The 5982-nt window shown below is 35.4% G+C and overlaps 1 long non-coding RNA gene and 1 pseudogene across 2 annotated transcripts; both read left to right on the top strand.

Annotated features, from left to right (window-relative positions):
- The first annotated feature begins 399 nt into the window (after positions 1–399).
- Positions 400–3877, top strand: LOC147479734 (ferredoxin-dependent glutamate synthase, chloroplastic-like; annotated as a pseudogene). The gene is made up of 10 exons (XR_015205410.1): positions 400–422; positions 496–601; positions 995–1081; positions 1274–1393; positions 1511–1708; positions 1824–1934; positions 2365–2604; positions 2784–2882; positions 3180–3435; positions 3516–3877. The product of XR_015205410.1 is annotated as a ferredoxin-dependent glutamate synthase, chloroplastic-like (transcript).
- A 1521-nt stretch (positions 3878–5398) lies between these two features.
- On the top strand, positions 5399–5720 carry LOC147479733 (uncharacterized). Its single transcript, XR_015206357.1, has 2 exons — positions 5399–5466; positions 5551–5720. It is a non-coding gene; the product is annotated as an uncharacterized LOC147479733 (long non-coding RNA).
- The last annotated feature ends 262 nt before the right edge of the window (positions 5721–5982 follow it).

Below are 5982 nucleotides of genomic sequence, written 5' to 3'. Positions count from 1 at the left end.
ATCAACTTCATGATCATTCTTAAAAATATTTAATGAATTTATTTCTATGGTATTTTTTTTGTCTTTGTATGTCCACACTTGGCACTTGAAACATGTCGGCAGTGGCGATTAAGCAACAAAACTGTGAATCTAATGTGGAATGGAAAAATGCCTACGGTCACAATTGAACAAGCACAAAGGAACTTTTCTAAGGTCAAAGTGGCTACTGTGTAAGATTAGATGTATATGTTATTATTGATACTCTACTTCGAACAACCATTTGAGGTTTTCAGCAGAAATTCTTGCAAGATTAACTTCTACTATCCAATATAAGTTTCATGAAGATTGCTCTCTTTAAAGTCTTACGATTTGATACAATTTCAGGCGGTAAAATCTGCTCTTCTTAAAATACTTTCAAAAATGGGCATCTCATTACTTTCCAAGTTTGTCTTATGTGCCATTGCAGCTATTTTGACACCCTTCGATGTTCTTCTCTGACAAATTTGTTTTTATTAGTTATTGTGGAGCACAAATATTAGAGAGTTATAGTCTAGGAAGTGACATTGTTGATCTTGCATTCTGTGGAAGTGTATCCAAGATTGGTGGGCTAAGTCTTGATGAGGTACAAAACACAGGAAAGCTGCTCCTTTCAATATCTTATTTCGTGGCATTGTTTTTGTTTTTGGTCTTTACAAAACACCGAAATGTTTATTATCAATAGTTACATTGGCTTTCTTTAGCATGAGATTAGTCTTTTATCATACTAGATGAATTGTTTGTTGAAATTATAAATGTAAACTTGAGAAAAAGTTATTACAACCGTTATGCGAAAAGGTTTGGACAAAAGAAAATTTCCAAAAGAAAGTTGTTATTGACGAGTAATGCCATATAATTGGTCTTACATTATTTGTAACTATTTACTCAACCATTTAACAGATGATGACCCTCAGTAGCTTTACCCTTGACTTCTCAATACTATAACCGATCGAACCCTATCTTTCTTGCGGTTGGCAAGGGAAACCATGTCTTTTGGGTGAAAGCTTTCTCATAGGACACAAACAAAAGACGGAAAAACTTTGGGTTCATCAATTCAGACCTGGCGGTAGCATTTCAAGTTGTTAAGCGTGTTTAGACTTTGGATTTTCTATTGCCATCACACTTAAATCAGCATTCGCTAGAGTTTATGATGCATAGTTTTCCCCAATTGAAAATTTCTTGGCGACTTTACTAACTTTATTACATCCATTTTATGTGGAGTATCTCGGTGACTAATGATTCTTCTTATTTTCCATAGGTGAATACCATGGAAATAATCCCGAAATGTCAAAACTGCTCCATAAAGCAGTTCGCCAAAAGAATGAAAGTGCATTCACAGTTTATCAGCAGCACTTAATTGGCTAACCGACCTGTGAATGTGAGTTATCAAAGCTTCTTGTTTGACTGGCACATCATAGTATTGAGCTTGTTAAAATTCTCCTAAACTTAATTAAGGAATCTTGATAGATATATATATTATCCATTTTCTATGTAGGTTCTTCGAGACCTACTTGAGTTCAAAAGTGACCGGCCTTCAATTCCAGTAGGGAAGGTTGAATCTGCAGCTTCCATTGTTCAACGCTTCTGCACTGGAGGAATGTCACTTGGAGCAATTTCAAGAGAAAATTATGAAGCAATTGCTATTGCAATGAATAGACTAGGTGGAAAATCTAACTCTGGAGAACGTGGTGAGGTGTGTTATTCGTTGCCAGAGATGAGTGTATATTATGGCCAATTCTTAACTGCACTTCCTGCAGAATAGTGGTTAGCATAAATGTTATATCAAAATCTGAACTTCTTAAATCCAGGATCCAATTCGTTGGAGCCCACTTACAGACGTTGTTGACGGATACTCTTCAACACTTCCACATCTTAAGGGCCTTCAGAATGGGGATACCGCGACAAGCGCAATCAAAAAGGTGATGTCACCGAAAGCTGTCTAATGCATCTTCTAGTTCACATGACTCTTTGTCCCTTCTGCATGGATGTTTGTTTCAAATATAGTATTTTGCTTTATTTCTGTCAATCCCAACACATTTGAAGCATCTTATGTTTTTCATTTTTTGTATCAATTCATTGTCTGACCAAAACTTGAGGCATAGTTGTATCATTCAAATGTTAGGTGCCTTCCCTGTGATAAGTTAATTTGTTTTTCTGTTTTTTGGATTGGTACATATAGATATGTATTATATATATAAACAGAGGTTATAGAGCAGTAGGATGAGATATCCTAACATAAAAATACAACAACAAAACAGAGAAAAGAAAAACGCACTAATCATAGCCTAACAAGGATTCCCAAGTACCAACTCTTCTTAAGCCCAGTTATCAAATATATTGTTTTCTCAGGTTGCTTCAGGACGTTTTGGTGTTACCCCAACATTCTTGGTAAATGCCGATCAGTTAGAAATCAAAATCGCTCAAGGTGCAAAGCCTGGGGAAGGCGGCCAGCTTCATGGGAAAAAAGTCAGTGCATATATTGCAAGACTTAGAAATTCCAAACCTGGAGTTCCACTTATATCGCCACCTCCCCACCATGATATTTATTCAATTGAAGATCTTGCTCAATTAATTTATGATCTTCATCAGGTGAGAATTACTTATTCATCTATTTCTTTGTTTTTTCTCTGTGTGATTTTTGTTCATTTTCTTTTGTTCATCTCCTTATTACATTATTTCCCATCAGGGAGTTGTTCAGTTATCATTTCTTTGATGTTCTTTGTATTCTTTTACATGCTAGCTCAAATATATTATTAACTTGTTAACAGGTCAACCCTAGGGCGAAGGTATCTGTTAAGCTTGTAGCAGAAGCTGGAATAGGTATTGTTGCTTCTGGTGTTGCAAAGGGCAACGCGGATATAATACAGGTATTACACGTTGACAATTGTTGATTGGTTATGAGTAACTTTGTGAGTTCTTGCATCCAACTATTTAAGGGAATAATTTAGTCATATTTATGACTTGTGAGGCCTAGTTACCGCCCTAGGTGTTGTCAAGCATGTGCATGAACATCTGAGATTCTTTTTTCAATCGCTGATCCCTTTAATATACATAATCACATATTTATGAGTCTCTAGTAACTCTGGATTTTGCACACATATATTGTTTGTTAGCGTCTTGTTGTTGGTCAGTGACAGACTTTAAGTAATGGAAAACATGTGCAGACACTCATTGAAAATGGACTTATGGAAAGGGTTACTATTGGGTTATATGAGCTAATAGAATTGACCCTTCACATAAGTGGAAATGGCTTTAACATGGTATCGAAGCGGTGTTGATGTCCTAATGGCTTCAACTCAATGGGTGAAGATGAATATGGATTTCGGCTCAGTGGCAATATGATTGCTATATTAATGAATTGACCCTGATTTACACGGATTTGTCACACAAAATAACTGTCCAGTTGGTGTTGCTAGCCAGGTGCTTGAAAATTGCTTTTCTTATTATGTGTTCATGTATTATTTTATTCTTCCTAATATGTGTTCCCTTATTTTCTGCAGAGGGAAGAACTACGTGCCCGTTTCCTTGGGGTGCCTGGTGATCTTGTCAAGTTGTAATATTTTTTTCCAGCACTCCATTGAAGATTTGAAACCTTGATTTTTTTTTTTCATGTTAGATTCTAGATATCGAGAAGCTTCCTAGATTTCCAGTCTCTCATTCAGCACTCCATTGAAGATTTGAAACCTTGATTTTTTTTTTTCATGTTAGATTCTGGATATCGAGAAGCTTCCTAGATTTCCAGTCTCTCATTCTTGAGGGTGGAAGTATCCATGTAGATGGAGAAGGGTAGCTTATTGTTATGTGTAAAAGTACTTGACGTTACATACTTCTTTTTATTGGTATATCAAATTATGTTTCCCTCCATGATCAGTAGGTAGATTTCTATTAGAGGCATATCAAATACATCTCCTAGGAGACGTTACTAGTAATCTTGTGATAGTCAAGTGATCTAGTGGCCCATGTCAGAGATGCAAGCTGGTTAGACATTCAATGGTGGCGTTACTATGTGCTTTAGAGCTGACCAGTCCAAATTTTGAATTTCAGTAGGTTGCTAAACAATTGGTGCTTAGTCATTGCTAGGGTACTAGAGATTACTAGGACTGGTTGCTAGACAGATGGTGTGGTGCTGATTTTTGGTTTCTGAAGGAAGTAATATGTATACTTAGTGAACGACATGTCTTATTCTTGTTTTTTTTTATGAACACATTGTTTCTTTATGAATATATTGGCGTTTATAGCATTTGAGTGGGAACTTGCAAGAATGTAATGTTGGGATAGGGATACCTAAAACAATTATTATAAGAAATATTTTTTTAAAAATAAAGAACTAATACCCAACGGATAAAAACTGTATAGCAGCAAACTACCCGACGGCTAGCAGCTGGCATATCCGATGGCTGGTGACAACTGGTGTAACCGACGGTTCATAACAGCAGAACTATCCAACGGTTTTTAACAGTAGGAATATCTGACGGTTTTTAGCAACAGGAATATCTAACGGTTTTTAATAGCCGGCATATCCGACGGTTATTAACAGCAGGAATGTCCGTTGGCAAAGATCCTCAACCCCGACGGCCTGTTTTGACCAATAAAACCGTCGAAAACTTATGCCGACCGAGCATTTTCCGACGGTCGTGCGGCAATTTTGGTCTGTCGGGTAATACCTTTGGCGACAGTCACTGTCAGTCGGGTAAAGTGACTTCTTTTGTAGTGTAAGGTGAGTGCTCAAGTATTGTGTTAAATTCTAAGAGTCATGGAGAGTTTTGCAATATTGTTTTGTACCTCAGCTATGTTTGAAAAAGCACATGGATGAAAGGACTAGTGTAGAAGCACTCTTTATGCATGCTATCTCTATTTGATTGTAGGTCCTTGGGACCTTTTTCAGAGAGAATGATATAACAACCTTATCTTTTATCATTTTTGCTGTTTTAGGGATGAGTATGGATTATGCATTGGATTTAAGTAGAACAAATTTCTGCATTTTTCGTGTTCAATTGGGTGGAAAGGAATGGCGTGTTGTGGAACAAGAATTAGTGTCAATACCGGCCTCCTAAATTGATGGTTGGAACTTTGAAGTAGGAAGAACTTTAACTAAATACCAATTTCTTTAACCAGCATATTCTTACAAGACACCCGTAACTTTTGGATGTTATGGTTTTAGGGACTATTTGATTTTATTGCTGAAGAATTAGCAAAGTTTGTTGCTATAAAAGGTGACAATATTTTTCATGTTTCACTTGGTAGGCAGAGGGAACTAGATTACATTCAATTTATCCCAATTTCAAATATGAGGAATCAATTGATTTTTTTTTTTTTTTTTTTTTTTTTTTTTTTTTTATTTTTAAATTTTTAAAATTTTCTTATGATGACTATTTTGTATTTCAGGCAATGAAGATGCGAAGTACCTATGTGTGGAGAATACATTTGTTTCCAGGACACTAAATTTGTTTGGTAATTAACATAGCAATTATTATTTTTCTTGCTATAGATATGTTAAATTAAGTGGTAAATTATTATTTTATTGTACTTTTATAGGTTATGGAATGAAGATCTTGATAGCAACACTTATGTAATTACAAATTATATGTTACCTTTTCTATTTCCAATTAGTGATAGTTAACAATTTGTTTGTATTGAATTAAATTGGGTTCTAATTGTTTGTTACGATGTTGCACTTGAGTATGAGTTATGAGTATGTTTTCGTAGTGGTGATTGCAACAACTTGATATTCGTAGTGAACCGAAACGAAAGTGTGAAGCATTATTGAATTGGATTATTGCGCACTAAGACTATCGATATATGTCATGCAGTTCTCTTTCAAAAAAATATAAATATTCTTAGTTGTAGTTGCTTGCTTGCATCACATAAACCACGTACTATTTGTTTGTTTTGATCTTGAATGAAGAATTTTAACATTTGTAATAACTATTCGATGGTATTCATGATTAACCGTTAATAGTGTACTTC

Source organism: Coptis chinensis, chromosome 8 (assembly GCF_015680905.1).
Source record: "Coptis chinensis isolate HL-2020 chromosome 8, ASM1568090v1, whole genome shotgun sequence".
NCBI lineage: Eukaryota > Viridiplantae > Streptophyta > Magnoliopsida > Ranunculales > Ranunculaceae > Coptis > Coptis chinensis.
This window is presented reverse-complemented; position numbering and strand designations above follow the sequence as displayed.